The 12,473-nt window shown below is 50.5% G+C and overlaps 1 protein-coding gene across 1 annotated transcript in view; it reads right to left on the bottom strand.

The window, feature by feature from the left end:
- Nucleotides 1–6,031: 6,031 nt before the first annotated feature.
- RBM19 (RNA binding motif protein 19) overlaps nucleotides 6,032–12,473 on the bottom strand; it is a 149,023-nt gene continuing 142,581 nt past the window's right edge. Inside the window, exon 25 of the mRNA XM_037816979.1 lies at nucleotides 6,032–8,859. The gene's annotated coding sequence lies outside the window, so the exon portion shown is untranslated. The remainder of the gene's footprint in view (nucleotides 8,860–12,473) is intronic.

Below are 12,473 nucleotides of genomic sequence, written 5' to 3' on the forward strand. Positions count from 1 at the left end.
GATGGATTAGAGCAGGTTGCGGGCATGTTTGGGTTCTGGAAGTAGCCGTGGGATGTTTCGGGCAAAAGCGTCTGCTCTGCACCCTCTGCCTCTTGCAGACCTCCCTCTCCCCCACCCAGGGCTGCCACATTGGGGTCAGTGATGGGCCTCCTGGGGTTGGTGAAATCCCTGAAATTATGCACATGTACACAGCTTTTCCATCCATTAAAGAAACATTTTTTTTCCCAGTTGGAGATCCTTGCCTTCCTCCATCAGACACTCTGAATGATCATTGGCCCAGGAGACTTAGAACCCCTGACGCTGACCTCATGCTCCCTGCTTCCCGTGAACACCTGCTTTCCAACCCGGGGGGAAGCCAGGACTTGGACCCTGTACAGCAGGGACTCTCAAAGTGTGTTCCAAGGACTCCTGAAGGAGCCCCAAGGCCCTCCCCTTTCCAGATCATACCTTTATGAAGCCAGATTTGAGAATCCAGAGATTCCCCAAAATATAAGACAATGCTGCTCTTCTCAAATTTTGTCTTCATTTTGGAAAGTATGATTTGGGAATTATTATTTTTTCATTAAAATATGTTAATATGCAATAAGCTTATTGTTATTTTAAATCCATGACATACTTTTAAAAATGTTTTTAAATTTCTAAAGCAGTAAATATTAATAAATATACCACAGATCAACAAAAGCTCTTTGAGGTCCTCAGTAATTTTTAAGCATGTAAAGGGGCCCTGAGAACCCAAAGTTGGAGAACTGCTTATCTGTGCAATGCTACCTGCTTGTGATAGAAGGGGCTGAGAAGCAGCCACCTCACAACCAGGGATGGAGAGGGCTTCGGCTGTGGCGCTTCCTGAGAGATCCAGTAGACAAAGCAGCCTGGGGGCCAAAAAAGGGCTGGATTAGGGATCGGGTTAGGTAGACAGTACTCAGGGGAAGCCACCTGGAAGGATTCAAAAGCTGCAATGGACATGGAACAATATGGAGAAAATAGTGTTTTCTAGAATTCCTCTCAGGGGGGTTCTTGTATGTAGCTGGACACTGACAAGGCACTTGGAGTAAAGTCCCCCAAGGAGCTTTCTCTAGTAACAAAGATGGTTGGTAAACTACTGTCCAAGGACAGTGTATCTGGCTAACTAACTGCAAGGCCCTTGCTTTGCTGAGGGGGATATGCAAGTTTGGGGCCGGAGCAGAATTGCTCCAGTTCATGGAGCAGGAGAGCTCTCTGCTCTCCTCTAAATAGTGCCAAGCAAATCCCTTTAGTGACTATTAATTTGAATGGCCACCAATTATTGGCTATGCTGGGCAAAAAAATTCAGCCATGACTGTACAGAGGAAAGCAAATGGAGAAATGGGGGGGTGGGACGGGGTGGGGGTGGGGCCAGGAAAGGGTTCCCTCATCCATCAGAGTGACTTTGTGGCATTTTAAGACTCCAGGTCCAAAGTGCAAATTATGACAACTTCCCCTCTCCCATTAGGAAAAGACCTCCTGTTGATAAACATTCCCGGGGGTACAAGAAAGGTGAAAGCCCCCAAATGGCCCTTGAAGGAAGCTGGTGATAGGAAAGGCGCTCTTGGCACACCTGCGTGGATCCTTTAATATATGACATATTTTCTTAGAGGAATGGATTCAAAGGATTCAAATCAGTGCAGACTCCTGTGGGACAGCTGCCTTTGCAAGGTGGAGGCTCATAATCAGGACTCTGTCTGCCTCAAGAGGCTAACACTTTTGCACTTCCCCCGTGTCCCCTAGTTTGCTCTGAGAAAGCAGGACACTTTCTGCCCACCCCAGGAAACACTGAATGCTCTTGGAAACCAGCAGGGTTCTGAAACATAGCTGGGAAAGTATTTCTTTCACAGATAAGCTGCCAGGATCCAGGAAGTCAGCAGAGAGGGATGGCCGTGCCGGGCTCTCAGTGGAAAGGCAGAGGGTTTGAGATTTGGGGGCCTGTGGGTGCCTCCTGGCTCTCAGACCTCACCTCCAGAACTTCGTGCAGCGTGGTCTGGGCTCAGTCGTGGAATCTCTCGTGATCAGCCAGGGTGCTGGCACAAGAGAAATGGCGCACACAAGTGGCGTAATTGAGGAGGGTTTAATAAATTACCAGTTGTGGGATATTACGTGACATCGGAAAGACGGGTGAAGACCTGGGGACTAGTGACGGGGCGTGGGGGGAGAGCCACTGCAACCCCGTGCCTGGAGGCGGCGAGGAGAGGCGGGGGTCACCGGCACCCAGAGCTCCTGCTTTCTCAGTGGGTTGAAAACAACCCCCAAGGGGGCAGGAGTTGGTTCTGGGGGTGGTGGTGAACAGATCTTCCTCTCTGTATGTCTAAAGCCGAAATACGAATGCAGTACATAAACAGCTATGCAGGATATCTATGGTATTCAAATGTCATGGGGGGAGCAGTTAGGAAAAAATGTCTAAAAAGTCTCCTTAGGGGGATGATAATGAAAAAAAGGTTGAGAAACAAGCACTGCCGTAGCTGAAGGAGGGCAGCGTGCCAGGGGCTGTGGGTCCAGTAGAGGGGGGCACGTGCGGTGACCCCAGGGTCTCCGGGGAATTAATACCCCAGTCTCCCTCTCCTCCCGCCCTCCCGTCTTCCGCGGAGGCCTCCCGCTGGCCGAGCACACCTGGAAACGCGAGAGGGGCCCACGGACAGGGTCCCCGTGACAGCCCCCCGGGCACAGAGCAGGATGGAGAATGGGGGAGACGGAGGCGTCTGATCCCGAGTTAACTCCCACCACTTCCAGGCTGAGCAACCTCAAGCAAGATCTATTTGACTCCTCTTCCAGGTCAACTTCCCAGTTCTCCTTTGGAAACCACATCCCTCTCTCCCTCTGCACCCACGAACTGGGATAGGAGTCGGGTGGTTCAAAGGCAAATACGTCGAGTGTGATATCTGGTGAGCTTATGGTCCGGTGGGGGAGACAGGCTTGCAAAGAGCAGTTAATCTTTGGGGAGATCCGTCGAGGGACGTGGTCTTGTGAGGAGAAGGTCATGAAGAGTCCAGGGAGGAGAATGGGGGGTGCGATTTCCACCCTCCCACCCTGGGACACTTGGCCGTCTCTCCATCTGCTAGGCCTACCCGTCCAAGTTCTCCACAAAGCCTCCTCCCTGTCCCGCGGGCCATGCCAACTACTTCTTTCTTGAGGTTTCTTGGTGCTAGAGATAAACCCTTTCAAGTATCTCTGGCATCTTGTCTTGCTGAACAGTGGACACCTGGAGGGACGGAGGGCAGGGCGGCTCTGGAGACAGGAGTCTCCAGAGGGTTCCACGTGTAGCTGCAGATTAGAGCAGCAGTTCTCGACCCCGGGGAACTTCAGAAAATCACCAAGGTCCCAGATCAATTACTTCAGAATCCCTGGGGGTGGGGCCATGGCATGGGTGTTTTTAAGAAACCCCCCAGGTGACTCTAATGTGCAGCCAGGTGCAGAATGCATTTAGAGAACATGTGCTTTATAACTGGATTACATGTCCATGTGGGCATCTATATTCTTCCTATTTGCTATTTGCATATAGTTTAGACAAGGCACACACTTTGGTGACATACTTCCTAGGTAAACACCTGTACACTCATGACCCAGATTAAGTTCTAGAACATTCTGGCTCATCAGCATGTTGCCCCTCCCTCCATCTCCAAGGGCAACCATTATTCTGACTTCTATCACCAGACCTTCGCTTTGCCCATTTTTGAACTTCGTGTCAATGGAGTCACGTGGTGGGGAGGCTTTTGTCTGCCTTCTTTCACTCACTGACATGAGATTTGTCCACGCTGTTGTGTGTATCATTAGTTTCTCTTTCATAGCTGAGTGGTGGTGTTGTGTGATTATACCACCATTTATTTATCCATTCCACAGCTGATGGAAATTTGGGTTGTTTCCAGTCTTTACTGTAAGTAAAGCTGCTACAAACATTCTTGTACGGGTCTTTTGGTGTCTATATTCTCATTTTAGTTTTATTTTATTCTTTTCTCCCTATACTTTATACCCCAAATCCAATTTCCCGTGCTAAATGTGTCAGCACTGACACTTCCTAAGAGGTAGGAAAGGGAAGTTGGAATTCCATGGGGATACATCCCTGAAGCTGGAGAAAGGACCACAACCAGCTTTGGTCCAGGTTAGGCCAGAAAACAACAGACAACGCCGGCCCTGATATTATTTTGCTCTCCAGCCTTTATGCCATGCCTGGCAGCATCCTCCCTCCGGGACATTGTGGCAGGATGTTTTAGATTCTTTTCTGGAACGGGTACCTCGTCATCTATCTTTTGTGTTAACAATCCTTTGGTCTTAGAGGATGCCAGCACCCAGGACAGTTTGTACGTAGTAGGTGTTCAACAAATGTGTGTTGATTGAATGTCGTCAGGCCACATGCCTAGGCAGAGGGCTGTGTCTGCAGCATGGAAACCACAGCATTGGCACCTGCTCCTTGGGCCTGCTGGTGTCTCTTGGACCAACGGTGCCTTGACCACAGCTGGGATCAGACTCGGGGGCAGGATCAGGACTCCTCTGATTTGGATTCTTGGAACCAGGGCTCACGCATTCATCCCATCCTGTGCAATTTGTACTTTCACCCATCCCCATTTTTGAGGCCTCAGCTCTAGGATATCTGGAGATTGCGGCCATTGTATGATTTATATTTCAATGCATACCTCTGCTTAACAAGAATTTATGTGGGCCTCTTGGGAGGACTTAAAACATCCAGTATATGTGCTTTTATTTGTTTTGTTTTCTAACATGGGCAAAGAATTTGCTCATCCTCATACCTTTTCTATCTCACAAAAAGCTTATTGTTAACAATGTGTCTCAAACTTGGGAAACCCAGATGATTTTGTAAGGGCTCATGCAGAAAAGATTTTCCACAACTCTCACTTCTGTATCTCTCCATCCCTTTTGTTCCTTTTCCCTTCCAGATATAATGGACACACGGAATTGACCCCCAGCAAGCAGTCTTTCTCAGTGGTGATACCAGGCTCTATTTTAGAATCTCAAGGTTGTTGCTTTTGAACTCAGAGCCATCCACATTGTTATGCACCCTCCCCACCCGTAACAAACCCTCACTTCATGTATCAGTTCAGGAGTGCTTTTGGCAGCAAGTAACTGAAAGTCAACTAAATATGTCTTAAACATATTGGGGCATTTTTCTCATCTAATGAGAATTCTGAAGAGAGATGGCTGGTGTGGACTAAGTGGCTCACCTTTGTGAGTCTTTTGGCCTTTCCTCAAGGTTGCAAAATGGCTGCTGCAGCTCCAGGCATCACATTTAAGTTAAAGGCAGCAAGAAGGGGGAAGGGAGAGGGCCTGCAGCTTTACTATCTTTTTATCTGGGAAACAAAAACCCTTCTGGGATGCCTCTAGCAGATTTCTGTTTATGACCCATTGGCTAGAAATATGTCCCAGGCAGCCCGGAATAAAAGGGAATCTAGGGAAGCAAGTATAAGGCAGGACAGGTGAAGGGGATTGGGAACAACGGATTTTCCTGCAGTTTTCACCCACACTTCACTCTATTGCATCATTTATGTCTTTCCTTCAAAAAGTGGCGAGCCCTGCATGTTTGTCTCTACTCATCGATTGTGTTCCAGGAATCCTGGTCAGCTCCAAGTCCTCAAACAAATGTCTCCCTGTTTCTGGGCCTTCTTGCTTGCGTGTCCTTCTCCCATGATGCTGCGTGCCCCACCTCCTTTCTCGGCACACCTGGGGTGGCTTCCCTTTAGCCTTTAAGTCTTGGCTTAAAAGTGATCTCCTTAGAATGCCCTTCCCAGACTACCGCAACCAACATCAGCCTTTTTCGTAGCCCTCATCTCCATTTGAAATTATAACTTTTGTCCTTGGTTTACTGTCTGTTCTCCCTACGAGACCTAAGAAGGAAGGAACTTTGTCTTGGCAATATGTCCTGTGCAAAGCACACTGCCAGGCTCTCAACAGATACTTGTTGAATGTTCAAGTAAAAGAAAGAGAGGAGGAAGAGATGTCGGTAGTCTCAGAACTATTGGCAGATTTTGTTATGTGGGGAATAGGGCTCAAATAAACCCAGAACTTTAAGTGGTTATTTAAAGCACTCTTGTTAGGAGTGAAATTTCTGCACACACACAGACACACTCCCAAACAATGGGATATTATCCAACAATAAAAAGAAATGAGCTGTCAAGCCACAAAAAGACACGGAGGAACTTTAAATGCATGTTGCCAAGTAAAAGAAGCCAGGCTGAAAAGGCAACATACTGTCTGATTGCAACCATGTGACATTCTGGAAAAGGCAAAACCATAAAGACAGTGAGCAGGTTGGGGTGGGGATGAGCACAGCATGTTAAGGGCAGTGAGACTATTCTGTGTGAGACTGTTAAGGTGGATACATGACAATATGCATTTGTCAAAACCCACAGAAACGTACAAGACAAAGAGTGAACCCTCATGTAAGCTCTGGACTTTACTTATTGATAATACAGCAATATTGGTTCATCAACTGTAACAAACGTACCACATGCACACAAGGTATTAATAAAAGGCGAAACTATTTGGTCGGGGAGAAGGGGTACCAGGGAACGCGCTGTACTTCCTGCTCAATTTTTCTGTAAACCTAAAACTTCTCTAAAAAATAGTCTAATAATAATAATAAGTAAGGAGTATCAAGGTATTAAAAAAATATGCTCTTTCATTCCTGCTGTCAGTCTTTTTGCTTCATACCTCGCTTCGAGGCCTGCATGGCTGGAGATGGACAGTGTCAATGGACACATAATGGAATTAATCATTTACAGTGGTGGGCTTATTTTTAGGCCCATGTGTTGGCAGCTCACACAACCTTGAACACACAGTGCCCACGTGTACCTCTGTCTGCAACTGGCTCGGCCTGAAGACAGCCCGGCCTTGCTAGCGGGGTGGCGGTGCACATGGAGTCACTTGCCCACAAAGGCCGCCATGGCTGACCCTTCTTGCACCCTGGCAACTTCCAGTTCAACACCCCTCCTAAGAGGTCATCTCCATGTAAAGATGATTTCCTCCTACTAAACCTCAGCCCTTCAAGGCCAGGGGCCACCTCTCTCATCTTTGCCATCCCTGCACCAGACACCTCATGGTGCTTTCTAAATTACTGTTGCAGCCATGTCTGAACCCCACCTCCTTCTAAACTTTCGGGAGACTCTGCACCACCCACATGGCCTTTAGTCGATTCATTCTTGTCTTATCAACCCCATGCCCCGCTGGATTTTCAGTTCCTTTAAGCCCAGGCTCTGTGCTTGCTTCTGTGCTAGGTCTGTGCTGGCCCATCATGGAGCTTGGTAAATGTCTGTGCTACTGAGTCGATGGCCTTTGGAAGAGGTGATGCAGCTGTGGGGGCAGCTTTCTGCTCCTGTGGACTCCAGAACAGACCATCTGAGACGCTGCTTTTTGTAATAGGAGGTTATAAAGGAGCTTGGGGAAGGACATCTCTGCCTGCCCATGCAAACCTTCGTTTGCCCCATCTTTTGCCTCTGGAATATTCTGGAGTTGGTGACTGCCGGCTACACAGGAGACATGAGGGAGTCAGGTGGGTGGAGAGAGAAGCAGCAGCCGGCCCCCTCGAAGGCACCGTCTGGGATGGCTTCTGGTGCCCGTCTAGGCAGGCCCCCGACCACTCGTTGTCTCTGCTTCATGGACAATTTCGAGCAGCGTGACATTCTCCTTTCCATGCACAAAGCCCAGCCCCTTCTGAGGGCTGGGTTCTCTCCATCCATCCACGTTTGCGTTCTGGAAGACCTCCTCCCACTCAAATTCTTCTCTGGCCATGAGTTCTGGCCCCAGCTTCCGAGCTGGGTCCAAGAAGGGCGTGCTCATCCGTTTGTATCCCTGGCAGGTCACCTTGGCGTGGAGTCCAGGGAGCCGGCCGTGTAAAACGCAAACACTGCCGACCCTGCAGAAGGCACGGGTTCCACCTCCCGGCCTGTCTGGGTGGCCCCGGGTGAAGTCCTTGGGAAGTGGACGTGTGCCAGGGAGCATCGTAACCTCGGTAGCATCTTCCCTCTCAAGGACAGGCGGGCGACCGGCTGGGCCGCGGCTGGAGCCCATGGAGAAGCCCAGGCCTTTTCTCTCCAGCGGCGCCATCAAAATCAGAAGCGGGAATCTGAATAAAGAGAGGCAGGGAAGAGCCGCCACCCTGCCGTGGTTTCCGGGTGACACGCAGTCTGTCGCGGTCGCTGTCATACAAACCCTTTCCCTGTAGGACGGTGGGTCTCAAGGGGAGAAGGGGTGAGGTGGAATATTTTATCAGCCATGTACATATGTAGCCAGGGATGAGGATGAAAAGCAAACGTTCTCCTGAATAGGGGGAGGGAAAAGGGGGGTGGAGAGGGGCTTGTGGCAGCCGTGGAAGGGACTTATCTTCCCGAGATCAACAATGAGAGCACGCCTGGGACTGCGATTTTCGCCCTCCTTCTTGTCAGTGAGGAAAAAGCCTGCACAGATGACTGTTCTGGGTATGAAGTTTAAAAGACTTTTTGGTTTTGGATTTAGAAAGAAAAATCCAATATATATGTATATATATATTTCACCATATAACAGAAAAAGAAGTATTAAAAACCACGCGGGAGTGGAGAGAGTGATTCTTCAGAGACCGGGACTCAGAGTTCTCATTCACAGGCCACTGCTCACTTGGGGTCTGAAAATCACTTTGCTCCTTTGGGGAAGAAATCCTGAGTGCTGCGCAGGCCTGGCCTCCGCTGGGGCGGGGTCCGGTGTGGCGCTGGGATGGGGAGAGTCTGGCTTCCTTCTCAGAGTCTGACGAGGCAGGAGGTGTCTCCACGGTAAATGTCGGGGTACACAGGGTGGAAGGCACACCCTCCCCTCTGCTCCCCAAAAGCAGCTGTCTTTCTCCTGCCCCAGTGAGCACCATCAGTCAAGGACCTAAAGAACAATAACAAAAATAAGGTGAAACACGGCTTTGCCCAGGAGTTCAGCGTGAAAGTAGCCAACCTTGTAGACAGTCACCAGCCCGCTGGCCGGGGGAAAGTGCCCACTCGCCAGGTGTGCTGTGAAGGGGGCTAGTTTTTTCTGCTGCTTTGTTATGCAGGTGGGAAAGTCGGGGGGAAGGCAAACCCACATGACCTCTGGGACTGGCCTGTTAGCACCTTTCAAAAGAGTGTGGCATAGAAAGCAGCAGATGCCACCACGACCACGGGCACGCCCTGCAAACAATTCTGTCTGAACTCCAGGCTGGGGCTCCAGCTACAAACTCATTCAAAAGTTTGTGAGATTTGAAAAAAAAAAAAGTTAAGCAAAGAGGGATGGAGAGAGAAAGTGAGAGAAGACGAAACAGAGTGAGAGGTGAGGAACGCAAGAACCCATCTGGGCAATGCATCACATTGAAATTGCCCCGCATTAAAAATTCACCAGCCAGTGAATTTTCAAGGGATTTGTAGTAATTAGATGACAAAATGCTGGCAAATCTCAGGCTTGCCAAAGATGTTACTCAGGGGTCAAAGACTCAACACTTTCGGCTGGGTAATTTGTAAGTGTCAATCACTGGCAGCCATCAGAGGGAAGGCAGCAGCTCAGCGCTGCATTCTAACGAAGCCGCCGCGCCAGCCTCGGCCCCCGCCGGCCCTGCCCGCGGCCCGGCGCCCTCCGCCCCGCGCCCGTCTCCGCACAGACGGCGGCCGCCGCTCGCCGGGGACTCGGAGCCCAAGTTTCCAACTTCTTGCTTTGATCCCCCTTTATTCTTTTCAGGAAGCAGCAATTTGCCACGAGTCATTCTTCCCTTCTTTGCAAAGGAAAAAATGTCAGCTCACACGGGCCGCCGCAGAGAGGCAAAGTGGGGGCCCCTGCATTTGGGGAGGGGGTGATCTCGCTGTCAGGAGACCCGGCTGTCCACCAGCAAACTGCAATCTCGGCCCAGGGCCTCAGTTTCCTCATCTGTGAATTGGGGACAAGAATTCTACGTGGGGGAGGAAGGAAGGAGGGATAGTAAACACATACAAATTATGTCAGAGGGTAATACGTGCCCTGAAGAAAATACCTCTCTGATAACGTGGCATTTAGCAGAGACCTGGAGAAAATGAGGGGCCAGCCTGGAAGATCTCTGGGAGCAGAGAATTCTTGGCAGCGAGACCAGCAGGGCCAAGCCCCGGGGTGGGGACAGGCTTGGTGATTTGTGGTATATTGGGGTGGCCCCAGTGGCTGGACCGGAGGGGACAAGCCGAATTGTTATGAGAATTAACTGTGAGGCGGAGGATTTGGACAAAGGCAGGCAGGGCCTTGGGGGGGGGGGGCACTTCCACTCCCCCCACCCCCCAGGAGCCTTCGGTGCTTTGAAGGCTGAACTTGGTGTAACCCGCTGTGGACAGCCCCTCATCAGTTATACTAGTTACAAGGCCACCTCCTCTTGATTGAATCCACAAAAACCCTAAACTCTTTAGACTCTGAAAGGCAATGAAAATGCTCCCATAGGGTGCTAGGACCTCCTGGGGCGTCGCCTTCTGACAGGGTCCTGTCTTCCCCCGCCCCCACTCCCCGCTCCCACCCGCCAGGGTGTCTTCTGGAAGGAGCATTGGCTTTGGAGTCGGGTAGACCTCTCCCGCCCTGGGTGAGTCGTTGGCGCCTCTTTAAGTCTTAGTTGCTGCATCTGGAAAATGGGTCCAAGAGCCCCACCCACACGATGATGTGGAGGCCTGGTGAGGATCTGGCACCGGGGAGGATCTCGGTAGATGCCTTCCCACCACACACAGCCCCTAGAAGCGAATGAGGCTCTGGCTAGCTGCCTGAGAGCATCCCAATCGACGAAAGAATTCTACAGCTGCACCATACTTTGGGGAGATGAATTAGGGGGTGAATCTCTGCTTTAAAAGATAAGCGTTTAAAAAAAAAAAAAAAAAAAAGATAAGGAGCTGAAAGAGGGTGTCACAGCTTGCTGCTCGATTTGCAAAATAAATGTCCAAAATGGGATCTTTGTATATTTACAAAGATCTGTGGATATTTATGCATTTGGCAAATACTCATCTGGGGTGCAGGGGAGGGGACTGGACTAATATTTGTAAATCACTTTCTCCCTTGAGCTCTTCCTATTTTTTAAAAAAATTAAATTTTTTTTTTTAATTTTTTCAGTGGGGGCAGGGCACAGCATTGCCCTCGCCTGCCATCCCCCCCTGCCCCCCATGCCTGGGTCTCCATCTCGGGATCCTTCGCCGCAGGTTTAACTGGGCTGTGAAACTACTCAAGGGGAAAATGAGAAACTACCCAGTGTTTCATGGGAGGCAGTGGGCTGGGCTCCTGGGCTCCAAGGGCAAAGCCTCGCCACCCCGATGCGGAGGGAAGCCCGAGGCCCTCCGACATGCAGGCAAGTGCTTGCCGTGCCCGGCGGATCCTAGGCCCGCTTGAGATGCAAATAAAATTAGCAGCAGCGGCGAGTTGTCTCATCTATTCCCTCCGGCCCCTCATGGATATCGCCCGTCTTTGCAGTTTAGGCTGGGGATTTTTAGCGCTGACCTGGCATCTGTTTAAGAATCGATGGGACTGATAACAGTAACGCAAATAACAGCAACGGCCACCGCGGTGGCTTGCTGGTTACTGGGCACTTGCTACGTGCCAGGCACTGTGCTAAGAAGCCCTTTACGCGTGTCCTCTCCATGAATCCTCGCAACAGCCCAGTGAGATCGGTCACATCACTGTCACCTCGGCACTAAGGCTGCCCCCTGCCCCAGGTGAAGACGCTCCCCTGCAGCTTTCTGGTTTTCCAGCACCTCCCCTCTCCCTGATATTACATTATGTTGCATTACATTATGTTACATTATGTTTACATTATGTTACATTGTATGAACTATATGTTTACTTGCTGGACGTCTTAGATGTGAGCTTCAGGATGGCAGGAGCCTTAAGTCTGTTTTCTTCACTGCTGTGGTCCCAGGGCTTGCAACAGGGCCTGGCCTTTAGGGAGCTCTCAGTATACATTTCCCAAATAACCCCGATCCCAAAGCCAGGTGGGCAGAGCTGGGCCACAGCCACCCTTTGGCACTTGATCTTCTGCAGATGGTGGTAGGATTCTGGCTAGAGCCTAGCTGCTCCTTGAAATGTCCTTTAACATTTAATATCTTGACCCACGTCCTGTTTCAACAGTCCAGCCTTTCCCCTTTGCTGTGTCACCCCTTCCAGAACACGGAGCCCATGACTGTGTGATCTCAGAGATGCTTGGAGAGGGTTTTTGAAGCTCATCTCTTGATGGGCTCTGACGTCCAGGGCCCTCTGAGGGGTGGAGAGCCCTGTGCTCGTGGTGCTGGTGGGCTGTGAAGGCAGACAGGGGGCAGAGGACATGCCTGCTGGGGCCCAGGGGAGGGGGCGCGGTGCGCTGAGCCTAAGGACTGGAGCCATGATCCTGGGTTCGAGTCCTGATTCTGTCACTTAGGAGCCCCATCTATGGGGCTTTCACGAGGCCACTGCATGTGACCAAGGCTGAGCAGCCATGGGCCGGCCCCCATGCCAATCCACCTCCCCCAGAGCTGGTCTCACCCAACTCTGACTACTGCCAC

The sequence above is a fragment of the Choloepus didactylus genome, chromosome 23, assembly GCF_015220235.1.
Source record: "Choloepus didactylus isolate mChoDid1 chromosome 23, mChoDid1.pri, whole genome shotgun sequence".
Taxonomy (NCBI): Eukaryota; Metazoa; Chordata; class Mammalia; order Pilosa; family Megalonychidae; genus Choloepus; species Choloepus didactylus.